Source organism: Ascaphus truei, chromosome 3, assembly GCF_040206685.1.
Source record: "Ascaphus truei isolate aAscTru1 chromosome 3, aAscTru1.hap1, whole genome shotgun sequence".
NCBI classification, from domain to species: domain Eukaryota; kingdom Metazoa; phylum Chordata; class Amphibia; order Anura; family Ascaphidae; genus Ascaphus; species Ascaphus truei.
Window position 1 is genome coordinate 325,079,043 of NC_134485.1, and position 14,113 is coordinate 325,093,155.

Genomic DNA, 14,113 nt, shown 5'->3' on the forward strand with positions numbered 1-14,113 from the left:
AGGAAGGGGCCCCTGAAGCCGAGTCCAGGCTCAGCAGGAGGGCCTTAGCCCCCACCAGGTGCATGTGGTCGATAATGTTTAGTATTTTCCGAGTGTTGTCCGAAGCTTGTCTGCATGAAACAAATCATACCTGGTCTTTGTGGATCAAGTTCGGCAAGATCGGGTTAAGTCTGTTTGCTAGAATTTTGCTGTATATTTTTAAGTCCGAATTGAGGAGGGATATTGGTCTGTAGCTGTAGACCAGGTCTTTTAACACATTTATAATTTTGGGATCATTCAATAGGCAAACCAAGGCAGTGAAATAAAATGGGGTTTACTTGGATAAAACCTCGGAAATACAACAAAACACAAAATACAGAAATATACATACTTACAGGGGCATGCGGTTTGAGATCTAGCCTTTCCTAGGTGCAGAGCGCCCGCTTGCAAGGGCTTACCCTGATCGGAACCTTGTTCCAGATGTCCTGGACTGAAATTCAGCAGAAAATCCTGCCCGAGACTTAGTCCCGATAGTCCTGGAACTGTTTTCGGCAGGAACTCCTGACCGCGACCGCTACGTTCTAAAATGAGAACTTGGTCCTCGCGTCTGACTTAGTCTCTGCAGGGCAGACTTTCCTAGCTTCAAAACGAAGCCGGTTGCTTTGCTATTCGGAACAGAGCAACTTTGACTCAAGCCACAAAATCATCTGGTTCTCTGACTGGGGATTCTCCTTACATACCCTCCGTTGAGATATGTTCAGCATGGATGAAGGAGGAGCGACCAATCAGAGTGTGGGAATTCCTCCCCGCCAGCCAATAGAAACAGGGGCTCGTCTCTGGGCTGACGTCAGAGGAGGCGTGCCAAGCCGGCTCGAAAAGCCGGGTGAGCAGAAAATATGATTTAGCCAATGGGAGAAGCGCCTACGAGCTATATCTCCCCAGCTAACTCATTGCTGCCCACTTGGCAGGCTCCACCAAGTCTGGCAGATACAAAAGGTGTCCCCACACTTGGTAATTTGCCTTTCCTCGCCCACCAAATGGTCTTCTCACCTCTGGACACCCTCTCCTCTTTGAACTACAGACTCTATACAGACATGCCGGTGTCTATGCTGATGCTCTGGCTGACTACTATAGAGCCTTATAGCAAATGTCTAAAACATTATAAAGTACACTTTAATAAAGTATACACATTGGGGAACCTTATACTTATAAGGGAAATGGATTTGGGATTTTTGGGTTCGAAATCCAGGAGTCTGGGGGACACTGGGTTGCCCCTGTGTAATTCACCCCGCGTACCGGCAAATCATGCCTGCTCGCCGGGGAGAATTAAAGGACTACCGGCAACTTCGGCCCCAAACTCCTGCAAACAAACTAATTGTATTTCTACCCAAATATACCCCCTAAAACTGACACATAAGAAATCTCACAGTTCTAAGGCCAAGAGAACATGAAAACATGTATTATCCCTGGTCCTGGCTTATGGTGCTTATGTAGCTACTAGGGACCCAGCAGTTTCAGGAGTAACCAGTGGGCTTAACCTTTATTATATAGCCTGGTTACCCGCTACCGTCACACCTCCCCCCTGAAGATGAAGGCTCTGGGGTAGTCACCCCATCAGGTGGCTCAGCAGACCTGGATATCCTGGTGGTTTTCTGCTCACTGGGGTTGTCCTGTCAGGAGAGTCCATCTGCCTTGCCATGCTTGCTGTCCTTCTTGTGCTGGATAGTAAAGTCAAATTCCTGCAGGGCAAGGCTCTAGCGCAGCAGTTTGCCATTCTTCCCCGACACCCTCTGTAACCAGCTGAGATTGTGATCAACATTGTGATCAGTGATCACTGTTAGGACCAGCAGGTCAGGCCAGAATCTGCACTTGTGTTAAGCCATCCATTTTGTCTGTTCATAACCAGTTAAGATTCTGTAGTCAGCCTTTTGCTGAAATATAATTTCTAATGTATTCAGCTTCTGCCAAGTTACATTTCCTTTCTCCCTGCTCAGGATATTGCTAAGATACTTTTTGTATTGTCAGTTTCCTGCTCTTTTAGTCAGTAAACAATAAGACTGGTTCTTTTAGAGAGGCAGAATCGTATAACTTAGTTGCTAGAGATTCAAGGTCTCTTTTGATAACAGACAATGAATAAGCTATGTATTCAGACAGTGCCTGTATTGGGAGAATCACGTCCCAAAATCATGCCACTAATATGTCCTGCCCCTAAATCACACCTCTAATCAAAGCCACGCCCAAGCCACACCCAGGTTACACCTATGTTATGCCTCTAACCAAACCCCTCTGTTCTCCTGTATAAAAATCATAACCCTATGCTTAATAAATGAGACAAAGGAATTTGAAATCTGGCTTGCGTTACGTTTCATTTCCTTCGTTTTCCGGGCCCGTGAAATCATCAAAATCGGAGATAACAAGTGCCAGTGCGTGAAAAGCTTCCCGGGGGAGTCTGCTGCACGGTGCAGATGTGTATATCCAGTCACAAGGCCTTCAGCTCTTTTGGCAGAGGAAAGGTTCCTTTCAGTTCTGAAGCCTAGGCAAGGAAAAGGTTTCTTTCAATCACCGTAAAAGTTCTACCATACAGGTAGGGGTGGAGCTTCTTCAGTGCCCACACGATTGCTAGGCACTCCTTCTCGATGGTGACATAAGTCACCTCCTGAGGCAACAGCTTGTGGCTCAGGTAGACTATTGTGCTCTCCCCCATCCTCGCCTACCTGGCTTAGTACAGCACCAACACCATAGTCCGAGGCATTGGTCTGCACCAAAAACCGCTCGCTATAGTCAGGGGATGCCAGGATGGGAGCACTAGCCAGGGCAGACTTCAGAGCCCGGAATGCCTCCTCACAAGCGGGAGACCAGGTAACCAGAACCGAGAGTTTCTTCTGGGTCAGGTCAGTCAGGGGTTTAGCCAGGGCGCTGTACTGGGGGACAAACTTCCTATAGTAACCAGCGGTGCCTAAGAAAGCCATAACCTGCTTCTTTGTTCAGGACAATGCCCACTCGAGAATTGCTTCTACCTTAGCCGGCTCCGGCTTGAGATGCCCCCCGCCTACTCTATGCCCGAGGTACAGTACCAATGCCATTCCGACTAGATACTTAAATGGTTTGAGTGTCAGCCCTGCTTCTCCTATCCTTTTCAGCGCCACTCCTACCTGTACTAAATGGGATTCCCAGGAACTGCTAAATACAGCTATGTTGTCCAGGTATGCCCTTGCTAAACCTTGCATCCCTATTGACCAGGCGTTGGAAGGTAGCTGGGGCATTCTTCATCCTGCGCCTCCTGGGTCAGTGGGATTTACCAGTATCCCCTGGACAAATCCATGGTAGTCAGATACCTTGCCCCCGCAAGCTCATCTAGCAGCTCATCCATGTGGGGCATGGGATAGGCGTCCCAACGTCCGAGCGTTAAGCTGCCGGTAGTCCACACAAAACCGAGTGGTCCCGTTCTTCTTAGGTACCAGGACTACCAGTGAAGACCAAGGACTCTGAGATGGTACAATTACCCCTAGGGCCAGCATCTCTTCTACCTTCTCCTCTATACTATGCTTCACCTCTGCTGATACCCGATAGGCATTCTATGCAGAGGTCCCTGATCCCCGGTATGGACAGGGTGATCAGTGATATGGGTCCTGCCCTGCTTATCCATGAACAGGTCCTGGTACTGGTCTAGCATAGCTCGTGCCTGCACCCCCTGGGGTGCCTCAAGCTGGGGACCTATCCCTACCTGCCCTACTGTGCCCCCTTGCCTTCTTACCCTAGGAAGTTGGGCAGAGCTGGGCTCGCCGGGTCCTCCATCTGTGGGCTACAGATAGCCAGCACCGATGCCGCACTCTGGAAGTACTCTTGCAACATAGTAATGTGATAGGTTCTATGTCTCCCTGTCTCCTGATCTAACTGTACAACATAGTTGCACTCGTTCATCCGCCGGAGAACCGTATACCGCCATCCCAGGCAGCCATGCGTTTGATCTGCTGAGTGGGCTTCAGAACAAGCACTTGTTGCCCAGGGATGAATTCTCTATTGCGGGCATTTTGATCATACCAAGTTTTCTGTTTGGTCTGAGCATCCCTGAGGTTAGTCTGTGCTAACTCCATGAGTCGATCTAGCCGGTCTCTGAGAGTTACCACATACTGTAGCACAGAAGCATCAGTAGTAGTAGTCTCCTCTTCCCATCCCTCATGGAACAGGTCAAGCTGTCCATGGACCCTGCGACTGAATAGAAGCTCAAAAGGTGAGAACCCAGTGGACACTTGCAGTACCTCGCGGTAGGCAAACAGCAAATGCTGCAAATGAATCTCCCAGTCTCCTTGTTCAGCTTCTACATAGGTTCGCAGCATCTGCTTCAGGGTACCATTCAACCGCTCACACAATCCGTTTGTCTGAGGGTGGAAAGGGACCGTGCAGATGGTTGTCACGCCTTCCAGAGACAGTGGAGCAATTCAGGCATAAATTGCCTCCCCTGATAGGTTAGAATCTTGCTAGGGAACCCTACTCTGGAAAAAATCCCCATCAAAGCTGCTGCTACCTTGGTAGCCTCAATCAATTACAGTGCCACAGCCACAGGGTTTCGGGTCGCAAAATCGACCACAGTGAGGATATAGCGCTTCTCCGTCCAGCTAGGAACCATAAGGGGTCCCACAATGTCGACCGCTACCCTATGGAAAGGTTCACCAATCACCAGTAGGGTTTTCAGGGGGACCATCAGACGTTCACCCGACTTGCCTACCTGCTGGCAGGCATCACAGGAGCGACAAAAATCTGCCACTGCCTCTGATGCCCCCGGCCAGTAGAAACGCTGCAATAGCCAGGATCTAGTGCGGGCGACCTCTTGATGCCCCGCTAGTGGGATGGAGTGGGCTACCTGCAACAACTGCTGCTGATACTCCCTGGGCAGGCTCCACCAAGTCTGGCAGATACAAAAGGTGTCCCCACCGGGTTCCCTTTGTTCTCCGGACTTGGCAATTCGCCCTTCCTCACCCACCAAACGGTCTTCTCATCTCTGGACATCCTCTCCTCTTTGAACTACAGACTCTATATAAACATGCCGGCGTCTATGCTGATGCCCTGGCTGACTGATGGTCCCTGGCTTATGGTGCTTATGTAGTTACGAGGGACCTCACGGTTTCAGGGGTAACCAACCAGTGGGCTTAATCTTTATTATATAGCCTGGTTACCTCCTACCGTCATTGTCTGCATAGAGGCTTTTATTCCATTATGAGAGAGACAGTCTAAAAGAAAAGTCCCACCTATACATTGTTATTTCTCCTCAGAACCTCGGTGACTGGTTTTAGATCCCTTCTCTTTAGGCTTGGGTCCCGCTGCGTCCGGCGGCGCGTTACTCACCATCACCTGGTATCCTCCCGAGCCGGTCCCAGTTCCCCCTCACTGCACGGCTCACTACGCGCTGTGACACGTCAGCCGCCAGGGGATGCAAGAGAATTGAGATCCCTAGCTTAGACGTGTCACGTGGTGCGCTGGTGAGCCTATCAGCGGCGGGGCTGGAGCTGTCAGAGCTTCCCCAACCTCCAAAAGGTAGGGGGAGGGAAGTTTGTGTGTGTGTATGTAAGTGTATATGTATTTATATATGTGTGTTGTGTGTTGGGGGAGGGACGGACCGACAGGGGGACCGACCGGGGGGAGGGAGCAGCACGGAGAGCGAGCAGCAGAGGGCATGTGTGGGGGGAAAGCTGCTTACCTTACAGCATACAGCCGGCAGCAGCACCCTCCTGCAGCCCGGGAGACCCCCCGCTGCAGCCATCCGCTCCAACCACGCCGCCCCCCGCTCAAACACGCCGCTCCCTACAGACCGCAGATAGCGGTCAAGTGCCTCTCCACGCGCCGCCTGTCTGCAGTGCGGGAGCGTGGTCTGAGGCAGCGGGGCTTTAGCCTTAGGAGTGTTGACGGAGCTAGATCAGCAAAGATTCAAATTTGATTATCCTCGGATCCACAAATGGATTTTGGTGCTTATTGTTACCTCTGCCATGATAGCTTCCTTCGGGTTGTAGTGATGCATTCTCATTATCACATCTGGTGCGTTTTCAGTTGATTTAGGCGTCATGCGTAGTGTGAGGTGGGCATGTTTATTTTTTAAAGATTACTTATTATTTTCACCTCTATAGCTTTTCCATGCTCACTGATTTTTCAATTGTGCTTTTATTCCAAAACATGTATCTGTAAACTGACGTGAACATGGTTAGAAAGGCCCAATCACAGAATCTAAGCAGAAAACACAGATCTGTGCTGGCTGCTAGGGTGGAGCAAGTGAGAATAAATACTTTGTAAGTGCCAAGTTCTGCATTTTGGGGCATTATTTCCTTACTTTCATTTGCAGTGAATAGAATCTATCTGGTTATCAGACTTATATCATATCTAAGGAAGTGTGGTTACCAAGCTTATTATTTTTGATGCAGTTGCAAGCATAGACATTCCAATTTCAACATGTGTCAAGATTAACTTGTTCGGAGCTTGATACTAAACCCCCTAAAGTTGAGGATTGCTGCAACTAAGTGATGCCATACTGACACATACTACCAACACGTGCAGTCAGGGCCGGTTTTGCCAGAGATGGGATTCAATTATGGCCCCTCTGACACCCCAGTAAACAGGACACTGTTAAAGGGACTTTCAAATCATTCCTTGAAGGGTTCTACAGAGAGCCAAGGGGTGTGACTAACCCTACCGTTCAAAAGATGTGATATCAGAAATGATAGGCCTGACAGCAGTTCATAAGACTAACAAATGGATATCTGCTTCTATTCACTTGGGAGTAGTTCTAGTGAAATACCATGCAATTAATTCACATCTCCCTTAGTAAAGCATGTCTCGCAGCCCCAAAACATATAGCATGAAATAAGCAGATATAAGCAGTCTCTTAATAATGTAAGTCTTATCTGTTAGCTGCTGTAGAGTAAGCTTCTCTGAGTCACTTCCTGTCTCAACAACAGGCTTTTGTAAGCAATCTAGATCAGGCAGGTGGTGTTTATTAATTAACTACCAGCAGTTAACCACCACACTGCTAGATTAAAGGCACATTACTTGAACAGGGATTACTCCCCTGTTACACTAAGCTTTACTGTACATACTCAACACATATAACACAATAACTGTACCCACAGATAACCCCAACACTTGGTGGTTCCCCCCCAAAAAAAGTACTGAGGGTGCGATGGCACCAATACCCCTGGTGTCCTGTCCCAGCAAGTCCTCATCCAAGTGTGAGGTAGCGCTACTCCCTGTGGATGTAGGTGCACGTTCGGTACCTGCCTGGGTACTCCAGTACTCAGGTGCTGCTTGTCGTGATGGATTGGAGCGGGTCCCACATAGCGGGGCCTACAAAACAAATCCCCTTCCTCCTAAGGATCCTGATCCGCCTCGTGGTGTGAGCTCCAGCTGGAGTGTGCAACTTAGTACTACTATAGTACTAAGGGGAGCGTCCCCATCTGGGACCTTCTCTATAACACTGTCTCTGATATGGCTCAGGGCCTAGAGGCAGAGTTCTGGCCTAGTCCAGGAAGCATTGCTCCCTGGACACTACCTTCTGTCTTGCAGCTCTCCGTCCGACTGAGCACGCTGGCTCCTTGTCCCAAAGGATATACTGTCTCTTTCAGGCTGCCTCAATCCCATTGGCTGGGACAGCCACCTGATCTCCTTCCCCCCCCCCTCACCCCCGAGGATTCTGGGACTCATAGTCCCGCTGTTGTCCTTGCGCAGCTAAAACCAAAATAGCCACTGCACTCCTGACTGCGCATGCGTGCCTCGCTGCACTGCGCATGCACAAATAACAATATGGCCGCCCCCACACTCCCTATACTACACGGAGCTCCGGCGGGCAACCCTGCAGTCCCCCCTCACCGGAAGTAAGGAGGGGGACTCTGCTACATTAAGAACCATGCGGGCCCTTTCCAAGCCATCTGGAACTATCGGTCTTACACATCACTTGGAAAGTGAAGTCTAATGAGAGCCACATACTTAAAGGAGTGCAGCCATTAGATTATTTACTATTGGCAAATCACTCTCAGCCTTCCTGTAAAAAGTGTATCTGACGCCTCATATCCGCAACATATACTGCAAAGATATCACCTGCCTACAGGAACGCATGAAGCTATATCCTATTCACTTATCTTAATGGGACAGTTACCATCATTTATTGAACAGTCTAGCAGAAGCAGAAAAGCAAACAAGTTGTATTCAGAAGCTCATCACGTATCTCCTGTTACATAGGAGCACTTGATGAACAAGTCAGTGCAGAGAACCAAAACCTCAAAAAAAATTGTTCATGGGAAAAAAACTGGACAATTGCTAATGTTTGACATCGTTGAGAGGACCTGGAAAATCATACACATTGACCGGAGAGACTGGCCACTGGCTCACTTCCATAATGTAACTGTGGGCCACATTCAATAAACAAGAGGTTCAATAGCACGTGGTTTGATAAATCTAAACCATGCAGTACTGTTCTTCAAATTACCACTGTAAATAACCAACACAGTATTATGTAGAGAGTGATTTACATATATATATATTTGTATACCCGTATTGCCACTCACACTCGTGTATGTATACCTCTAGAGTGACATAAAAATAACATAAAAAGTTGTCAAATATCCCGGTTTACACAGGCCTGTAGAAAAGCACAAATCAACCAGTGTTTTTTTTTTTAGCACTCCGACTGCCCACCAGGGGTTTTTGCAGATAGATTCACGAGTAGGCCAGGAATAACTGTAGTCAGCATAACAGAAGGAGCGGCTCAGTGATGTAAAGACACTGGCTGGCACTGAGTTTGAAGCAGGTGCAATTCCCGGTGTCGGCTCCTTGTGACCTTGGGCAAGTCACTTTATCTCCCTGTGCCTCAGGCACCAAAAACATACATTGTAAGCTCCACGGGGCAGGGACCCGTGCCTGCAAAAAGTCTCTGTAAAGCGCTACATAAAACTAGCAGCGCTATACAAGAACATGCTATTATTATTATTATTATAACAGACTTCTTGTAGTCACAAAAACGATGTTTTCTTTTAAATAAGGCGTTACGGATTACATCTTTAGAACAGCCGCATACTCTATCTCCAATTTGTTGCGGGCTCGCGTATACCTCTCCCTGATGAGTCTTACAGGCATTTGGTAGCTTTAAGATGTATAGTATAGACACAGTATATCCCCACAGTGATTCATGTACAGTAATTATCTCACCAGGCTGGTCCTCTGTTTCACCTTTCTCATCCTCCTCCAGTGTAGCCACCGGTTTCTCTTTGCTGTGGGACTCTGGTGGCCAGCGCAACTCCCCACTCTCCACATCAATTAAATCCGTTGGCTCCACCACAATGGAGGGTAGCCTCCCCCTCATCTTCACCGGGACCTCATCCTCCTCACAGGGGTCTGGGAAGATCTGAGAGACAGAGACAGGAGGAAGAGAATAAAGAGATGGAAAAATAGGAAGGTAAGAAATGAGGGACAGGATGACAGAGGGTGGGTGGAGGTAGGAAAGGGAGGCGTGGAGAGAGAAAGAGATATGGGGATAGATGAAAGTAAAGGTATGGAGAGAAGAGGAAGATGAAGAGTGGATGACGAAATAGAGGTAGGCGTAACCAGTAGGAAAAATGGAGTTGATGAGGAGAAGGGTGGTTGACTAAGGTGGAGGCAGAGAAGGGAAAAAGCTGGAGAAAAATTATGGGGAGAACGGTACAGGAAAAGTGAGAGGCAGAAGGGGGAAATAAATGGGAATTGGAGGTTAGAGAGGTGAGAATTAACTGAGGGTAAAGGAAATATTACAGCGGTGGTTCCACTCTTTTAAGTAAATGGAAATAGAACAATTGCTTTAGCCTTTTCGCTACTGGATTGTGTTGCATCCATCGCAAAACAGTATAATTCAGGTGACCTTAAAGCAGCAGACCAATCTGCCGTTTTTAAAAAAATTTTTTTTTAAATTCCTCCCTTTTAATATGTGCATCAATACAATCCACACAATCATAAGTAATAATTGATCGACGAAGATCCGGCTCGGGGTTCATTAAATGGCTGGCAGTGCAGCAGAAGAGGACAGGGCTCAAAAAGGGGTGTGCCAGAGCTTGTTTCAGAAGAGGAAGGGGATGTGACTTTGTAAATGGTTGCCATAGAAACAAAAAATGCTTGTTACATTATAATACATTCAAAATCTCATTCAGAGTTGTTTAAAAAAATAAATGCTACAAGTATTTTCTCATAGTAGAGAACTGATTTATTAAAAAAAAACCTCACGTAGGATATTGCTTGGTCTGCAGCTTTAAAAATTAATCTTAAACCAGAGGCCAATATTTAATATTTTGTGAAGCTGTCTTCACATTAATTGGGAACAATTAAGTCTAATTAAAATGAATAGATCTTAAATCTACACAAGCAATTGGGACTCGGTTTAAATCGGGGCCAGGCTTCATTTACACAACCCATGAGCAGGAGAGAAGCAGGGCAGGAAGGGCAAAGAAGGGCACAGCGAGAAACACGGTTAAAGTGCGCAGCGTTCCATTGTTACATAGTAGATGAGGTTGTAAAAGGACATATGTCAACCGAGATCAACCGCTGTTAAATTAAAGCGGCTGAAATACTGATCCTATATTTATAGTTATATTGATCCAAACGGAAGAACGAAACCCCCCAGTAAAACAGTTGCCAATTATGTCTCATGAGGAGGAAAACAACTCTTACCAGACTCCTGTAATGGCAATCGGATTAATCCCTGGATCAACATCCGTCCTATATCTACTTATTTGGTATATCACAGTATACCTTTCCTTTCTAAAAAGATGTCCAACCTTTTCTTAAAGATATCTATTGTATCTGCCATCACAGGCGCCCTAGAATATTCCACATTTAAACTGCCCTTTTTACTGTCCTAGGGAAGAAAAGGTCCTCTTTAGAGAGCTCTGTATTGACCTTGAATATATTTGTAAATAGTAATCATATCCCATCTTAGGCTGCGCTTATAGTGACGGCGAGGCGACCGTCGCGTCAAAACAAATGCATTGTCTCCGTCGTCGGCGCTTATAGTGCACGCGATGGCGACAAAGCGACGAAGCGACAGCGCTACCAAAAATCTGGTAGTCACTGATATTTGATTTTTTTTCTGCGACTGTCTTCCCTTTTGGCCAATCAGGAGCTTCTCCGTCCCTCTGCCCTCCCCTTTTATGATGTTGCTGGCCTTGTAGCCAACGACGTCGCCTAAATTTGAAATGTAACTTTCTCAATGGCGACGGCGACGTCATCGTGGCGCCGGCGCCGGCACTATAAGCGCGGCCTTAGACTTCTGTTTGCTAATATAAACAATCCTTTGTTTGTATCGTCTTTCCTCATAAGTCAGAACTTTCATTCCTTTTATTATTATTATTTGGTGCCTCTTATCCGTGGCAAAATGATACTATTTTTTCTTCCATCTTTACGCCTTTCTACGCATGATAATATCCCTTTAGCTTCTGCAGCTACTGTCTGACATTGGGCACTATTGCTAAGCCTGCTGTTTTCAAGCACTCCTAAATCCTCCTCCATACAGTATTCACCTAATTGTGGCCCATTTAGTTTGTAGGTAGCATGTTTTTTGTTGCTTCCTAAATGCATAACCTTACATATTTCTGTTTGAAACCTCAACTGCAATTTACATGCATGGGATTACAATTTGCCCTAACTTGACTACTTTACACAATTTTGTGTCATCAACAAAGATGGAGACTTTGCTTTCTATGCCATCCTCAAGGTCATTAAGAAACAAGCTAAAAAGCAGTAGCCTCTGTGTTTAACCTTGCGATACTCCACTTATAACTTTAGCCCAATTTGAAAAGTTTCCACGTGTGAAAACTCCCAGCTTCCGATCTTCTAACTTCAACCAGTTTGCAAACCAGGTGGGAACATTTGCACCCAGACTAGTTTCCTTTATATTCTGCACTAACATCTCATTGTAAACAGGATTACCCACAGAACTACTCGGCAGATATTTTGCGTGATAAATTATGAAAATAAACATTAAAAAAACTAAGTTAAATAAAAGTATATAAACAGAAACAATGATATGTTAGGGTAGTCTATGTAGATGTGCATTGCGCATACACCTCCAGCTCATGGTACCAATGTTAGCCCAAATATAATCAGGAAAGTCTTATCTAATCTTTTTTGCTATTAATGTTCTTGATGAGCTAGTCCAGGCCTGCACAACTCGTAAAGCGAGAAGGGCCGAACTGCTCCAAGGAAAAAAAATTTGGGCCGCACGGGTAAAATCATCATCATCATCATCATCTCTCCTCCAGCATCTCTCATCATCATCATCATCATCATCCTCATATATCTTCCCCAGCACCCCTCATCATCATCCTCATATCTCCCCCAGAACCCCTCACTATCAACCTTTGCGATACTCCCCATCTATCTCTCATACCCCAATCTCTCCCCCTCACCCACACAAATAATACTTCCCCTCCACATCAAACACACAATACCCCCCTGCACACCACACACATCCCACCCCCCCTGCACCTCACACCCTTCTCTTCTCTGCACCTCACATCATTCTCCCCCTGCACCTCACATCATTCTCCCCCCCTGCAGCTCACATCACTCTCCCCCCTGCACCTCACATCATTCTCCCCCCTGCACCTCCAATCACCCCCCCTGCACCTCCAATGACACCCCTGCACCTCCTATCATCACCCTGCACCTCCAATGACCCCCCCCCGCACCTCCAATGACCCCCCCTGCACCTCCAATGACCACCCCCTACACCTCCAATCACCCCCCCTACACCTCCAAGGACCCCCCCCTGCACCTCCAATGACCCCCCCTGCATCTCCAATGACCCCCCCTACACCTCCAATCACCCTCCCCTGCACCTCCAATCACCCCCCATGCGCCTCCAATCACCCCCCCCTGCACCTCCAATCACTAGGGTGACCATTCGTACCGGTTTTACCGGTACAGTCCCGTTTTTTTGTGGCCTGTCCCGGTTTAAGTCTGTCCCGGTTTTTGTCCCGGTTTCTGTCCCTGGTCCCGGTATTGCGGGGCAGCGGCGGTGAGGAGAATGCGGCGGCCGGTAAGTATTTTGTATGTGTGTGTGAATGCTGCCGGGGGGACTGAATGATGGAGAATGCCGGAGGCGGGACTTAGAATGCCGGCCGGCCCGCAGGGGATTGGTCGCAGGCATGTCAGTGGAAGCCGGGGGCGGGGCTTCCACTTTGTGAAGCGCACACGTGACTGACTGCCTTCCCGCTCCCGGCTTCCCTGTGTGCGGTGAGTGTCCCCCTTCTGTCCCGGGTCCCAGCCAAGGATGGGGGGGGGGTGCGCAATAGGAGGTGGTAACGCTATTTTAATATTATCTGTATATATAACCCCTGGAGCGCGCCTGCCTTTGCCCCCCGGCGCTCACTTCCCCCCCATCCACTTGGTGTGGGAGATAGGCTCGGGGGCGGGCAGTGGTGGCTGCGCGTTGTGCGGGCGGTGCAGGGGCTGGCGGGGTGTATGTGGGTGTGTGTGTGTATCAGTGTGTGCGTGTGTGTGTGTGTGTGTGTGTGTGTGTGTGTGTGTGTGTGTGTGTGTGTGTGTGTGTGTGTGTGTGTGTGTGTGTGTGTGGTGTGTGTGTGTGTGTGTGTGTATCAGTGGGTGTGTGTGTGTATCAGTGGGTGTGTGGGTGTGTGTGTATCAGTGTGTGTGTGTGTATCAGTGGGTGTGTGTGTGTTTCAGTGTGTGTGTGTGTGTGTGTGTGTATCAGTGGGTGTGTGTGTATCAGTGGGTGTGTGTGTACCAGTGTGTGTGTGTGTGTATATCAGTGGGTGTGTGTGTGTGTGTGTGTGTGTGTGTGTGTGTGTATCAGTGGGTGGGTGTGTGTGTATCAGTGGGTGTGTGTGTGTGTGTATCAGTGGGTGTGTGTGTGTGTATCAGTGGGTGTGTGTGTGTGTATCAGTGGGTGTGTGGGTGTGTATCGGTGGGTGTGGGTATCAGTGGGTGTGGGTATCAGTGGGTGGGGGTGTGTGTATCAGTGGGTTGGGTGGGTGTGTATCAGTGGGTGGGTGTGTATCAGTGGGTGTCAGTGGGTGGGTGTGAGTATGAGTGGGTGGGTGTGTATCAGTGGGTGGGTGTGTATCAGTGGGTGGGTGTGAGTATGAGTGGGTGGGTGTGGGTATCAGTG